Genomic DNA, 16034 nt, shown 5'->3' with positions numbered 1-16034 from the left:
AAAGATCAGCTGGGCTGAGTGTTTTCCATGGGGCAAGGGCTCTCCCAGGCAGAGCGCTGCAGGGGAACTTCCAGAAGGGGCAGCTATGAAAAGCTATGAGAAAAACGGAGTAGAAGTGGGCCGAGCACCACCCCAAGATTCTCGGGTGAAAAGGGAACTGAGAGAGGTCACCCAGGCCTGACCCTCTCAGTACACGCCTCCGGCACCCTCTCCAACTCTCTGGCCTCTTTGCATACTGTCAGCAATGGGGACCTTGCTGCCTCCCCAGGCAGTTAATTCCCGTTAGCTTCATTGTCACCCTTGGTGCTGTCTCTGCCCTTGAGAGCCACACAGGACAAGACTATGCCCTCTGCCAGTAGACAGCCCTGCAGGGAATTGAAAGCAGTGACACTGCCACTTAAGGGTCCTTCCCCAAACCCTACACCACCTGTGATGACCCCATCCCCAAGATACCTACAAAGTCCTGCAGCCTCCCTCTCCTTCCCTCTCAGTCCCATGGCCTGAGTCAGACCTTTGGTCAACTTTCTGCCAGACCACAATTAGCATCATCTCTGAGCTGGTCTCAACCCTGCCAGTCTTGGCACCATCTTTGGCCAAATGACCCCTGAGAGGAGCAGCACAACAGGGCAGAAACTGTTCAAGCCTGGGTTCAAACACAGTTCTGTAAGTGGCTCGACCCCTCGGAGCCTCCACTTCCTCATCTGAAAATGGGGTGGGGCTGGGGGTGGCCAGCAGCAGCTACTTTGCAGGGGTATTGTGAGATTTCAATGGAGCGTCTGTAAGGAGCCTGGCACAAGACACAGTAACAGGCATCGACTCAACGAGCTGCTTACAACCCTCTGTCCTCTCCACCAGCCACAGAATGAAATCCAAACCCCCGAGGAGAACACTGCAAGCTCCCCACGACCCCATCTTGCCTCCCACAGCCCCCTTTCCCACTGCCTGCACCCTCACAAACACTTCCTCCCCCAGGAAGCCCTGTCGACATTAACAACCAGAAGAGCTTTTCCCCTCCACTGACCTTCCAAAGCCCATCTATCACTGATCCCATCCTGCCTCTTCGCCATCACTTGATCCTTGCCTTCCCTCCCCTGCCAGATTAGCGGCCTCTCCAGCCAGAAAGCAGGAGCATCTCACCTCATTTCATTTCCCAGTCACCCCCGTCCACAGACATTTTCCATACATATTTAACAAATTACCCTAACGTTCCATTTCAAGTAAAGAATGTCCAAGTCCTCCAAACAGTCCAGATATTTCAAGCCATACCCAAAACCAAATTCCAAGCCAGCAGAAGTCTACCCAGTCTCTAGGGACTCGCAGGCCTGGCTTTGACCCCAAAGTACAGAAACCGGGTCAAGCAGGCCCAAAGCCCAGGGCAGAGAAAGCTCTGGGCTGCTAAGACCAGAGTCCATTTCTAAGTCTCTCACGTGCAGGGTCTCTCAGTTGGCCCCTAGGTCAACCCCAGCCTATGATTTCATACTCTTAACCACATCCTCAACTTGTGATTGTAAAGCTGTTCTTTGTATACCCCTTGTGATAGGAAACTCATTATCCGTCTTTTCATTCTTGCTGGTTCCTCCTCCCTTCACCTGTTGATTCTCTTGCTCTGATCTCAAGGAGAGTCTGACCACATGCCTAGGGTCATCCCCATCCCTCAGGAATCTTTTCAGCCCCTCTACTCAATCCCCCACATTTCTGAGCCCCCTTAAAGTCTAGCTAAGTAGTGGAATTTCCACTCTTGTTCCTACCAGCTGGCAGTGAACTGTCAGCCCAGGAGGACCTCCTATTCTCAGGACCCAGGAAAAGCCTACGGACACTGCAAATTCCAGAAGCAGTGCTGGCACAGCCCTCGGAGAAGTTAGAATAGTAATGCACAAACTTTCCTCTCCCCAGGACTTTTTTAAGCTATCTGCTCCCACTCCATTGTTTTCAGATGTCATTCACTAACTAGCAATTTGTTTTCCATTTTTTTAGAAATTACTCAAGGCTCCCACTCAGAGCCTGACCCACAGTCATGGGATGGTACCCTACCAAAAGGCTAGGCCAGCACAGGGCACTAAGGTGAGTGAAAGTCTGGACCACCCCACATTCACTCCTGGGCTATTTACATGGAAAATGCATGCCCTAGGCTCAGAAACCCATACACGCATGCATTTTCCATGAGGATTCTGCAGTCGAGACATGTGCTCAAAGTCCACCCTTCATTACTGTTCTCAAGGACCCTTGGGGCTGGGGCATTACTTTTTCAATGAGGACCCTGCTGATGAGTCACACAAGAGGACACCTGCAATATGAATCCCATCATCCCAAGGGCTCCACTCCTGGCCCTACCTCTGCCCCCTGCTGATCTGAAAGTGACCTGGTCTGGATGGAGTAGAAAGGCTCTTCGGTCCCCTGGGTGCTGGGGAGAGGCCTGTTGACAAAGCCACCAGCTGTCCCCAGCCAGAGCCAGGGAGCGCTCCTCCCTGCACCACCCATACTACGAAAGCGTTCCTGCCACGGACCCAGCCAGCAACAGAACTTGGACCCTTAACGGAGCTCCAGGCCCAGGCTCCAGCTGCCCACAATAACAAGAGCCAGGGCACAAGACCTCAGCCCACACCAGTACCAGACAGAAGGAGCAACACCTGGGGGTAAGGGTAAAGGGAAGAGCGGCCTGTGTCCTCATGATTTCAATGGAAAATGAGCTCGGTCACAGCAGGATCTTATAAAGCCTTGCAGTTGAGACTCAGGCTGGGGGAGGGGAGTCAAATCCAAGTTCCACCACATCACAGCTGTGCGACTTTTACGATTCTGTGCCTCAGTTTGCCCCGCTGTAAAATGCTGCTAATAGTAACATGGGAGAATTAAATGAGATAATGTATCTAAAGCAATTAGCCCAGGGCCTGACATATAGTACACATGCAACAAATACTTGTTGAACATAAACATGCCACCGTTTACTAAGGTACCACAGGTTCTCATTTCATCCATATTCTGGCAGATTCTATACTTTGCCCATTTTACAGGTGAGGAAACTGAGGCTAGGGGAAGGTAAGGAACCAGCCCAAGGCTACAGAGCTGGGAAGTGACAGACACCCAGGTCAGTCTGAACCTCAAACCAGGGACAATAATGCCCCAGGCCATTCCAAATGCTCTGGGGCAGGGGGTGGAGGGGCGGTTTTACAGCACCCGGGTGTGATGGTGGGATTCTGTATCCTCTGGGCCTGGCATGGCTCCTAGCTGACCCGCTTGCTTAAATCTGGGAAAGAGCCAATTTCCCAGTCTGTCCCAGAGCCCACGCGTTCGCGCGCCCCCTCCTACCCCGTCCCAGGGTGTTAAAGGGCAGCGTTCAAAGCGGGGGTATCGTTGCTCCCGAGAACCTGAGGGAGGAGGGGAGTTAGAGACCAGGCCGATCACAGCCCAGAGAAAACCGGTCCGGCTGCCTTACCCTTTCCGAAGCGGGGACCTGGCCTCTAACCCCGTCCCTCGCCAGACAAAAGTTTCCCCTGTTCGGGAGTAGAGGAGGGGGAAGGGGCATTCCTCGTGAGTGACATTATCCATGACCTACAGCTGCCGCGCTGCCCTCACCGGCACCCCGGCCTGCCCCCGGCCCCCGCCCGGTCCCCCACCCCTTTGTCCTCCCACCCGGGTGCGCGGGGCCCGGCAGACTCTACGAGCCCGCCCGGCGCCCGCCCGCACCAAACTTGCGCCGGCGGCCGCTTGGGCCCCGCGCGGCCTGCACGCCCAGCTCGGCTCGGGCCCCGCAGGCTCGGCGACAGGGGACTGGCCCGCCCCGGCCCTCCCAGCCTCTTACCTGCCACGGCTGGGGCGCCACCCGGGGGAGGGGGCGCTCCCGGCGAGCCGCCGGACGCCTGGGTCCCCTGGGCCGTGTGTGCGCTGCCGGGCAGTGGCCCGGGCCGGACTTAACCCCTTCGCGTCCGCCTCCCGCAGCTCCCACCCCCGCTCCACGCCGCAGCCGTCGCTGCCGCCGCCCGCCCCGCCTCCCGCCCGCTCTTCTCCCCCTCCCCCTCCCCCTCCCTCTCGGTGCCCAGCCCCCAGTCCCGGTCCCCGGCACTGCGCTGAGGCAGCGCGCAGCCTCCCCCCTCATCCCGCGGTGGGAGGTGGGGGTCTCCCTGAAGACTGGAAGTTGGGGCGCGCCGCCTCGCTCCCCGCGGGCCCGCGGAACACAGAGGGGTGAACCCGCGCGCCAAGGGGCCCCCAGCCTGTCTCCCCTTACCCCCTCAGTCCCTGGCGCCTACCTCCCCGAATGTCGGCGGAGGGAGCGGGGTTCGATCCCGTGGTGGAGCGTGGGTGCCGGCCGGAGATCGGCTCCGGAGGCCCGAGCGGCCGGCTGGCGTGCGGCGAGCACCCCGGGGCGGGGGCCGGGGCGGGACCGGGCGCTGCTATCGGGGCTGGATTTCTCGGCTTCCACCCGGATTCTCCCTCGGCTCTCCCGGCCGATTCGGTGCTGCTCGGCGACCACGTGACGCAGGCTGCCTTTGACCCCAGTCTCAGAGCGGGTAGGGGGCGGGGGCCGGAGGGGGTGTCAGATGCGGGACCCACGAGGGCCCGGGGCGGCTGCCGGGAGTCCGGGAGGCGGTGACCCCGGGGAAACAAAGCCCGGGGGAAGCCAACAAGTTATTCGGGGGTCAAAGAGGGAACAGCACTGGGGGTCGGAGAGGCTGCAGAGAGACCGAGAGAGACAAAGACCCGCGCCCGCCGTGCCTCCGAGGGTCCTCGGAGCGCCCTGGCTGGCCCGAGGGGGCCTCCTGGCTCTACCAACACTGGGCTGATGACAACCCTCCAGGGCCTCCTCAGACGGCTCTGCAACAATCAGGTCTCTGCTGGAGTGACCCCTCCTGGGCAGTCCTTCCCAGCCCCACCTACCCCTTTGCCCTTACTCTCGAAAACCCCTTTATTTCCTTTTTCGTGACTATCTGGTTCACTTACTGGTTGCATTGTTTACTAGAATGTCATCTCCCCCAACAAGTTGTTCCCAGCTGAATTCCCAGCGCCTGGCACATAACAGGCAGATAGAGGTGGATGACATTGTGCAAATCTCTTCTCCCACTGCGCCTCAGTTTCCCACCCCTAGTGCAACCATCTCAAGGACCCTGCAAATTAGGCAAGATTACACTGGTCATCCTCATTACACAGATGAGAACAGCGAGGCCCAGAAACACAAAATGATTTCTGGGCGTCTCTAAAATGGCTGAGAGCCCCAGCCTGCACTCAGATCTGACTGTTCCAGGTGGGGCTCTTTACCATCCATGAGCCTGCCTGTAATGAGGGACTGGGTCATTAGTTGATTGGTTGATTAGTGAGCCATAAGGAGCTTGCTAATGATGTAGATCACCAGGCCACCCTAGAGATCCTGGCTCTGTGGGCCTGGGGTGAGACTAGCAAATTTGGAAAACAATGGATTGGTGGTTTCCTAAGGACCTTCAGAGGCTCGAGATTACCTAATTGTAGGAGCAAAGCTTAAAAAAAATATGAGCAACCAAAGCAGAGCCAAGAGAGGTAGAGAAGCCAAGCTTGACATACAAGAATAGGAAGAGAATCATCCCAATTCCCCTAAAGGGTAACCTCCTGTGCTGGGGGGAGGGGGGGAAGGGGTTTCAGCCAGCCCACTCATGTCTCAGAGGAGGAAAGACGCTGAGGCCTGAGCAAGGTTGATGCTGGGGAATGAGACAAGGCTCTGGACTCCCAGTCATGCCCATGTGACAGCTTTGCACGGAGTGTAGTCAGTAGGACTAAGCCTAAAGGTGGTGATCACAGGCCCAAACTGCAGGCCATGTTCAAAGATAGGCTTGTGACCTCCTAGTGTATACTCCAGCCATGCCACCAATTTAGCCAGGGAAATCAACATCCACCAGCAAATTCTCTTTTATAATCTATGTTCCTGTGGTCAATGATCTAAAGTTCTTGAATACTGTCTGGGTCTTGGGCAGGTTAAACAAGCCCCTAGAATCTTATGCTAATCTCTGCTTTAGAAGACCATTTTCATCCACATGAGGTCCTGTAGCATCTTCCCTGTGCCAGGCACTGTGTTCTCGGTAACAGAGATACAGGGTTGAAAGAGACATGGGTCTGCACTCTCAAGAAGTGTCGGGGTGTGTTTGGAGGTGATCTGCATGTCCCTCCCTGTGTCCGGAGGCTGGCTGAGCTGAGGGCCTGCTGGGGAGGCCCAGGGCAAGTGCTATGGCCCACAATAAGAGGGGAGCAGAACAAGGGAACTTTGGGGGGAGGCAGCCTCTGAGCAGGATCTGGAGGGACTGGAGGGGATCAGGGCGGGGATACGGACATTCCCAGTACAAGGAACAACCTGTTACAGGCCACATGGAAAGTGTTCAGGAAAAGCTGAGTGTTGCATGGAGGTGGGTGGGGGGAAGGGTAGAGGAAGCAGGAAGGAAAGAATGAGCAAGAAAACTGGAGAGGTGGGTTAGGAGCAGTTTATGGGTGACCTTCTATGAGGGGCCCAAAGGAAAGGACATTATCCTGAGGGCCAGGTGGAGTGAGAAGGCTATAAGCAGGGGAAGGAGATAATAAGAACGATGCTGTGGGAGGGTAGAGGGGAATGGAGGCCGGTCAGGTCACGAAGCTATTCTTCTGCCCAAGCTGAGCGAGAGCCAGCATCTCACCAATGGAGTTGCAGGTCCCAAGCATTGGCAGGGGGGAGGGGGGACAGCTGTGAGCTGGGGTGACTCCCCATCACTGACAGCTCTTCCTACTCTTTTCAAGTCTTCAGTTACCGTTCACCAAGTTGGGCCCAAGGCCCTCCAGCTCACTGTTACCCAGAAAGCCTGCAAAAAGGCAAGGCCCAGGCTCCACCCTGGGCATTGGCCTCCATGGGTCTAGGTGAAGCTGAGGACTCGCATTTCTAACCATACCTTGGGAGGTTCTGAGGAAGACTGTCGAGGTGCCCTGCTCCTCCATCCCCTCAGGACCCACCCACACCTCCCAGAGCTTTGGGGACCTTCTTTGTGCTGGTAACTTCCCCTGCCCACACCCCCTCCTCAGTCCAGTGTCCTCCCCACTGGCCACTTGACATGCTCCTTGGCTGCCCCAAGGTCCCCTTTATCCAACTCTGTAAACCAAAGGCTGAACTTCCAAACCTGCATCCACCCAAACCTGCTTCTCTCCCTCCTCCTATGTGTCCAGTTCACATGTCCAGTCCAGAAATCTGTCACCAGCCCCTGTTCCCACATCCCATCCATGAGCCAGGGCCATTGGTTCCGCCTCCAGTTTTCTTCTCTAACCCAACCCCATCCCTTCATCACTACCACCCTAGTCCAAGTCAACATCTTGTCTCTGCCTCGGCCCATGTTAACAGCCCCTTCACTGCTCTCCCTCCCCCCAACTTTGCCTCCTCTAATGCAACCTAATCATGCCCATTTCTTACTTAAAGCCACCAATGCCTTCCCATTGCTCTCAGGATAAATTCCCCACCTTGTTGTCCAGCCTTATCTCTTGTCCTAAGTGGTATGCCTGGCCTTCCCCTTTACCTGACTAATTCCTCGTTCAGAGTGTGGACTACCTGGGTTTGAATGCTGGCTCTGCCACTTACAAGCTGTGTGACCGTGGGCCAGTTTTTATTTTTTTAAAAATAAATTTATTTATTTATCTTTTTTTTTTTTGGCTCGTTGGGTCTTTGTTGCTGCAGGCAGGCTTTCTCTAGTTGTGGCGAGTGGGGACTACTCTTTATTGCAGTGTGTGGGCCTCTCATTGTGGTGGCTTCCCTTGTTGCGGAGCACGGGCCCTAGGTGTGCAGGCTTCATTAGTTGTGGCACACGGGCTCAGTAGTAGTGGCTTGCAGGCTCTAGAGCGCAGGCTCAATAGTTGTGGCGCACGGGCTTAGTTGCCCCGTGGCATGTGGGATCTTCCTGGACCAGGGCTCGAACCCATGTCCCCTGTATTAGCAGGTGGATTCTTAACCACTTTGCCACCAGGGAAGTTCCTGTGGGTCAGTTTTTCAAACTTTCTGTGTACATCTCTAAAATGGGATAATAGTCTGTACTGCCTAGGACAATTGTGAGAATTAAATGAGTTAAACATGTAAAGCCCTCAGAGTGGTGTCTGTCACATGATAAGCACTATTAAAATGTTAGCTAAATGGTTAATTTTTATTTTGCGGGTATCAGGTTAAATTTCATTTCGTCCTGGGGCTTTTCCTGTGTCCCTAACCCAGACCACTTCCTGGTCTACATGTCACAATCCCTCTTCATCATTCTTGTAGTTACTTGTCGGCTGCCTCTCTCTAGAGTGTAAGCTGTGTGTGAGCAGGACCACATTTGTCTCGGACACAGCTGAGCTCTGGAACCCCACACAGAGCTAGGCACAGGGCAGGCAACCAGCACATATTTGCTAACTAAACAGATAAAATGAAAGTCAACAGATTCATCACAAAACAAAGAACACTGCCTCCGTACAACATGCCCGTCCATGGTACTTCATTCATTTAGTCATTTGACATTGATTAGTACCTCTCCTATAGTTTTCCTCACACCATCCTGGTGGGGGAGGAAAAGCAGAGGGATACAGAGATGAACATGACAGATGTGGCCCCTGTCCTCAAGGAATGTATGGTCTACTGCAGAGACAAACATGTAAATGCACCAGAAGATATGACGCAATGTAACCATGTTGTTATACTGGCCTGAAACAATTCTGCTTCCCAAGAGGTCTTTGGAACAGGAAAGTGAAAAGTAAATGAAAACAGACACTGTTGCCTACTTTAGCCCCTACCCCCAGGTCTTAGCAGGGTTGTCTATAACAGAGCAGGAAAGGTAGGTCCTGTCCCAAGGGCATTAAGATCATCCCCTCTTTCCCTGCCTGGAGACCTCCTATTCAGCCTTCAAGGCCCCACTTAAGCAGAACCTCCTCTGGGAAGTCTTCCTGTTCCTGCCAGGGATCTCTATGGGACTTGGTCACGGCTCTAGTGATTTTCTGGGACTATGGTGGGATTTGTCACAGAGAATCCAAATTTCATGTCATTTGCTTCTTAAAAAAGTAAAAGGTGATTCAATGAATGTGTAACTACATGTGATTTCACGTTTGGACTTCAGTGGAGGCAGAAAATAGCCTCTGTCAGACCATGTGACCTGATTTGTGGTTTGGAGAACATGGTCACCGTAATTACAGCATTGACCACATGGTGTAACAGTTTCCTCTCTCCTCTCTCCTCTCTCTCTCTCTCTCTCACACACACACACACACACATGCACACGCAGGCAGTTCTTCAAGGACAGGGACTATTTGCTTCCTGGCAGACCTTGATATCTGTTAATCAAATGAAGGAGAAAAATCTGTGAAATGGGCAGGTTATCCATGCTTCAGATGGACAATGGATATAAACTGTTCTGAAAAGCAACCAAAGAGTGTCTGAGGTGGGGAATGGGAGTAATTAACAGCAAATAATTGCTTACTCTGGTGCATGCTACCTGCTTTCCGCCATTTGTTATTGAGCAGCCCAGAGAGTTGTAGCTCAGAGAGGTGAAGCAACTTTCCCAAGGTCACCCAGACAGCCGTGGCAGAGGAGGTTTTGAATCCAGGCCCCCCTAACTCAAAGGTTAACTTCTTAGCACTATTACCCCACCTCCCAGTGCCCGGGGGGCAGTGAGTCTCCAAACTGTGCAGGACCACCTGGGTTCTGTGCCCTATTCCCCCGCTTCCACAGGGTTCGCCCACCCTTCCCTGTTGCACCCCCATTTTCATCTATGCTGCTGCTGTCTGAAGAGCACTTGCAGCTGGTTTCCAAAGCAGTCCCGTCTCTGGGGCCAGGTTTCCTGTTTCAGGCAGAACCCACCCAAGGATGTGTGTCCCGCCTTCCCCAGCCCATTCCTCACTCCCAGGAGCTGCCTGGGCCAAGGACTCAGCTAGCACAATCCCTTGCACGTGCAGCACTCTTCCTGTGTTTTCTAAAGCATTTCCCCATTCTGTAAACCAATTCCTGGGGACTCCACAGCAGTCCCGAGGATTTTTCACAGTGGAGGCTTTTTCACCCCCATTTGATGATGATGAGGCTTTTCCACCCCCAAAGATGAGAAAATGGAGGTTTGGCCAAACCGTGGAAGATCCCCTCAGCTGATCAGAGAGCCGAGCTGCAGCTAAACACCATTTCAGACCACCGGCCGCATTCTTCCAAGTCCCTGGAAGGTTCAACTTGACCAAGAGAACGGAGATGAAGGGTGAAAGATCTTCAGAATCCTCACACAGAGAAGATAATAGCTTCTGCAAACAAATGTAAATCGGTTAATTTCCCTTTTTACTGTGTTCATTGTGATGCACTAATTACAACCTGGCAAAAGAAAAATACAAGCGCGTGTGGTCTCTAAATGACACTACCGCAATAAGCTCCAAGTCCTCTGAGGGCAAGGCAGGGTCTGGGGCTCAGTTCCAGCCTGCTAATCTGGGACCAGAACCCTCCTAATGTGAGGGCAGAAGCTAAGGGCAGCGGCGGAACTGTTCTTTCCCAAACCTCTCCAGAGGGGCTCTGCACTGGCCTTGCCCTCACCCCCAGGCCATTTCTCATCCACTCCTCCACTATCTGGCCTCCTCATTCTTCAGTTCTCTTCACTTGACCACCGGGAGCTAACTCCTTTTTTAAAAAATTGAAGTAAAGTTGATTTACAATATTGTGTTAGTTTCAGGTGTACAGCAAAGTGATTCCGTTATATATTATTTTTCAAATTATATTCCATTGTAGGTTATTATAAGAATAATACTGAATATGCTTCCCTGAGCTATACAGTAAATTCTTGTTGCTTATATATTTTATGTATAGTAGTGTGTATGTGTTAATCCTATACTCCTAATTTATCCTTCCCTCACCCTTTCCCCTTTGGTAACCATAAATTTGTTTTCTATGTCTGTGAGTCTGTTTCTGTTTTGTATACAGATTCATTTGTATTATTTTTTTAGATTCCACATATAAGTGATATCATATGGTAATTGTCTTTCTCCTTCTGACTTACTTCATTTAGTATGATAATCTCTAGGTCCATCCATGTTGCTGCAAATGGCATTATTTCGTTCTTTTTTATGGCTGAGTAATATTCCATTGTGCATATATACCACATCTTCTTTATCCAGTCCTCTGTTGATGGACACTTAGGTTGCTTCCATGTCTTGGCTATTGTAAATAGTGCTGCTATGATCATTGGTGTGCATGTATCTTTTTTAATTTAGAGTTTTCATTTTTTCCAGATATATACCCAGGGGTGAGATTGCTGGATTATATGGTAACTTTTATTTTAGTTTTTTAAGGAACCTCTATACTGTTTTCCATAGTGGCTGCACCAATTTACATTCCCACCAACAGTGTAGGAGTGTTCCCTTTTCTCCACACCCTCTGCAGCATTTATTATTTGTAGACTTTTTCATGATGGCCATTCTGACCGGTGTGAGGTGATCCCTCACTGTGGCTTTGATTTGCATTTCTCTAATAATTAGTGATGATGAGCATCTTTTCATGTGCCTGTCGACCATCTGTATGTCATCTTTGGAGAAATGCCTATTTAGGTCTTCTGCCCATTTTTAAATTGGATTGTTTGTTTTTTTGATATTGAGCTGTATGAGCTTGGAGCTAAATCCTTTTAACATGACTCAGATCAAAAGATTACATTCATCAAAGGCAGGGGGCACATTTCTCCTCAAGATTCCCATCAATTATTCCAGTTAATTCTCACCACTCCCATGGGGTAGGCGGTGGGCACCACAATCCCCACTTTCTAGTTAAAGAAAGTGCGGCACCTGGTCTGGAGATTGCTGTCCAGTTCTCCTGGGTCCCCGCACCCCTTACACATACCCAGCCCACCTCATTCGTTTGCATTCTCCTCCTGGGCTACCTTGTCATCTTCGTTTATGATTCCTGAACCAATCCAAACTGCCTTTTTACAGAAATGGAGACACTGAGGCCCAGAGAGGAACAGGGGCCTGCCCCCATCACCAGTGATGCAGCCGAGCTACGACGACCCTTCCCCATTGCCCAGCTGTGTGTGCATCAGAAGCTGAGAAGAAGGTGGCACCAGTAAGGCAAGGACTCCCAGGGTCAAGTCTAGACACCATTCCTGGGCCCTTGGAGATGTGCCAGCATATGGGGGGAAGGGCAGTGTTGACCCCAGTGGGAAGTTGGCTCTGGAACTGGCATGGTGGCCAGACTCTTGTCTGGGGCTATCTGCTCCAACAGGCATGGAAATTCTTATCATTCCAAGGCCTCCTCTTCACACAGACCTGTCTGGGCTGGGTCTGTCCTGAGATGGAGCTGGGGTTGGGGGAGGGAAGCAGGAGGGAAATGGCAGGGATACCCACCCCCCATTCACACATAACATGGTCACACTCATTCACTCATCCGCTGCACACACCACTCACCCCACCCACCCCCCTCTCCCCCAACCTGCCCTCCTTCCACTGCTTAAGAGCTTTGGAGCCAGACTATTCTGTGTGGAAATCCAAGGTCAGCCTTCACTTACTGTCACTTAATGTGGCTTCAATTGTTTATTTGTAGAATGGGGATAATAGTACTTACATCATAGGGTTACTGAGAAGATTAAAGGAAATATTAGGAAGCCACTTAGCACCATGCCTGGCATAGCTGTAGTTGTTACTGTTGTTTTATCCAGCACTCCGCTATAGCTCACTGGGGTTCCCCCTCTATTGTACATACACACCCCTCCCCAGAAGCCAACTCCCAGGCTGCCCTCAGCCAGCTGAGCCCACCCTCACAGCCCTACCGCACGCCCTCTTACCCCTCTACTCCAGGCAGCCTGGGACCCTCAAGGCCTGGGTACCGGCCATGTGTGCCCAGCATCCCTTCTGCCCAGAATGCCCTCCTCTCCACCTCTTCACAACTCTAACTACCCTCTCCTTTCCTTCAAGTCCCAGCTCCAGTCCCACTTCCTCCAGGACGCCTTCCCTGACTGACCTCTGATCTTCCTCCTGTGAATTGCTAAGGTGCTCTGAGTGAGTCATTGCCACTTAGTACTGCCTTGGAATTCCTGACTCTGTCAGTAAGAAAGCCTCTTCCTTCTTCCTCCCCACAATCTCTTAAAATTGAAAACAGCATTCTACAGGCAGATTTGAAGCACCCTAAATCAACCTGCTGATTCCTGTGTCACCCCACATCCTAGCACCTGCAGTCACCCATCACACATCTTCCTAGAGCTGGGAACAGGGTGGGGCCCAGAGACCACGCAGTGCAGGCCAGTTACCCAGACAGACAAACAGAATACTCTACAAACTGGGAGAGGCTAGAAGGATCCTCACTCTTGTCATTGGGGTCCGTCCCAGGAACAGTTCTGCTGAGGGATGGGGAAGCAGAGAGGGGCATCTGGAGCGGAGGCTCCCTGAAGCTCACCTGTAGGAACAGGTGTCGAGGTAGACCCTGCAGCCTGTAGAACAGTGGCCTAGAGGGGAGGGGAGAGAGGGGCAGGACTCAGACTCCACACCTTTCATGGGGAGAAGGATGCAGACCTGTTCTGGGAGGCCCTGGAAGATGCTCTGGGAACCAACCGTGAGGGTGGAAGAAGCTGCAGGAAGCAGATCCCACCTGACACCCAGAAACTCTAACCATTCCAAAAGCCCAGCAGCCATGGCGGCAGTGAGTTCTCCACTGGGGAGGTGGGGGGAAGGGGTAGGCAGAGGCTGGTCAGTGCTGGTCAGGGTGGGCTAGAGGATCCCTGCATTGGGTGGGAGAAGGATCAGAATTCTTCTTAGATTCTTTTAGGCTCTGAGAGTTAGTGTCTAAGACTCAAAGTCAGCTAGCAATGTAAAGATCTGGAAATCTGGTACTAAAATTCTATTCAAAATTCTGAAATGAAATACATCAAATTAAAAATTTTCCAGTAGCCATGTTTTAAAAGCAAAAAAAAAAAAAAAAAAAGGTGAGATTCATTTTAGTAATACATTGTATTTAACCCAATATATTTAAAATATTATCATTTTGACATGTAATTAATATAAAAAAATTATTAATGAGATGTTTAAAATTCTTTCTTTTATACCAGGTCTTCAAAATCCACTGTCCACTTTGTATTTTACACTGTCCACTGTGTAATTAATATAAGGAAATTATTAATGAGATGTTTAAAATCCTTTCTTTTGTACCAAGTCTTCAAAATCCACTGTGTATTTTACATGTACGGCTCATCCCATTCAGACTAGTCACATATCAAGGGCTCAGTAACCACATGTGGCCAGTGGCTACAGTGTTGGATGGCACAGTTTGGAAACCTAAAATCTATGACTCACTTTGCTGAAATTCTGGGATGCTGTGCCTCTGAGATTCTAGAATTCTGCAGCGTATTCATGTTCTGTAATGCTACAACTGTGATTCCACCAGACTAAAATGTTGCCCCAAGTCTGCGTGCGGATAAGGCTTCTCCCCACGTGTCTTTTGTGTGGAAAGAAATCTAGGCCCTTCAAAGCCCCTGGGTTGGGGGAGAGGGGAGCAAGGAACCCTCCCCTCAGCTGCCCCCACCATCTGGCCCAGGCGGTGGAAGAGGGGGTGGGCGTGCCCGTGTGCCCAGGGCGCTGGCCTCTCCACGTGGAGCTGCCTCTCCCACCATCCCTCTGGCTCGTCATTTCTCCATCCATGCGCACAAGCCTGGCAGTGGGACTCCTGCCTCTGAGTCCTCCTGGGGAGGGGGGCTGACCCTGCCCCCCAGCCTTGGCTTCTGTCCACTCTGGAGAGCATCTGGGGGTGCTGCTGGAGCAGATAGAGCTGGGGAGTGTGGTTCAAATCCCAGATGGAAGCCCCTGAGGATGGAACTGGTCTCCATCTGCTCGAGCCTAGGGCCCAGAGACCCACCCATTGCATCTCAGAAGGCTCACTGTGAGGTCCTGTGATATAGCCTGAACAATGCAGATAGGGAAAGTGCGGCCCAAAAGCAGAAGGGATTTCCCCCCCAGGCATAAGTCGAGTGTTGTGATCTGCCAGAAGGATGCCTCCTGCTCAGCCACAGGCCTCCTCTTCCTACTCTCAAACTCCCCGTTCCATCTCTGCCCGTGGGGAAAGTCAAGGCGCAAACCTGGAATGGCAGGGTGTTAGCGAGGCTGCTGGAAGGCCCCACAGGGGTTGTATCCAGGGGGTGACTTCTTGGCTTCCGGATGCTTGTGCAAGGCCCGGAGTGTCCTGCTTCCAACCAGGCTCTTCCCAGGCTCCCCCTGCGGCAGGCCCATAGGCCCTACAAAGGGTCCGGAGAATGGGCACTGGGGCATAGGCAGGAGTCTGGGTGAGGCAGAAGCTGGAGCTGGGTGGGGAGGGTCTCAGTTGACATCAATCAGCTTCTGCATCTGCTGGTATCCAGTTCTGTCCTCTATTTCAAAGTCCTTTCACAGCCACAGTCCCATTTATCCTCATGAGAGCCCAAGAGGAAAGGTGGGAGGGAGGATGTGCCATCAGCCCATCAACTCCCAGCACGAAGGCCATGCAGAGGGCCTGGTGCTGGAGATTTGTTACTGTCCCACTTTTCACAGGTGGGGAAACTGAGGCCCAGAGTGGGGCTATGACCTGTCTCGGACTATAGAGCCAGAGGGAGGCTGGGTCTAGGCCCCTGGGGAATCACTGGCTCAGCACCCATTCAGGGAGTACACCCGCCCCACCCCCGCCCCCCCCATCCTGCTCCACTCCCAGGCACCCAGAGGCTCTGCAGCTGAGGAGACAAAGATCAGGAGTTACCCGTAGCCATATTTTCCAGGCTGGGCTGCTTCCAGGCTGGGTTTCCCCTTGGAGGAAAACCCCAAGGTTGTTCTGCGTGGTCAGGAGAACCAGAGAGGAAATGACAAAAATCCTGCTACAAAGGGCCGCAGAAAACAGTCCGACCTTTGGCCTCTAGGGATCTGGCTCTGCCAACGTGGAGGCGCGGAGGTGGGGGGTAGGGGGATGCCGCAGGAAGGTAGCCCTGGAATCCTGATTTGGAAAGGCATCAGCTTTGGAGTGAGGTGGGCCTGGGCTGAGTCCCAGCACTGCTACTTAGTTAGTAGCTCTGTGATCTTGTGTCTGTGACTTCAGCTGGGCTCTCTCCGCGGTGAACTGGCTGATACCCATCTCCAGG

General features: G+C 52.5%; 1 protein-coding gene across 6 annotated transcripts in view; it reads right to left on the bottom strand.

The window, feature by feature from the left end:
* NDST1 (N-deacetylase and N-sulfotransferase 1) overlaps positions 1-10365 on the bottom strand; it is an 85591-nt gene extending 75226 nt beyond the window's left edge. Inside the window, exons 1-2 of one of the 6 annotated variants that reach the window (XM_082381479.1) lie at positions 3797-3966; positions 3431-3488 (exon numbers count right to left, since the gene is read on the bottom strand). The gene's annotated coding sequence lies outside the window, so the exon portion shown is untranslated. Of the gene's footprint in view, positions 1-3430; positions 3489-3796; positions 3970-4219; positions 4452-10047 lie in introns of those variants that run through there. The other 5 variants (XM_082381481.1, XM_082381480.1, XM_082381478.1 and 2 more) reach the window with 5 other exon arrangements.
* Between the last annotated feature and the right edge of the window lie 5669 nt (positions 10366-16034).

Source organism: Balaenoptera borealis, assembly GCF_965194805.1.
Source record: "Balaenoptera borealis genome assembly, chromosome: 2".
NCBI lineage: Eukaryota > Metazoa > Chordata > Mammalia > Artiodactyla > Balaenopteridae > Balaenoptera > Balaenoptera borealis.
This window is presented reverse-complemented; position numbering and strand designations above follow the sequence as displayed.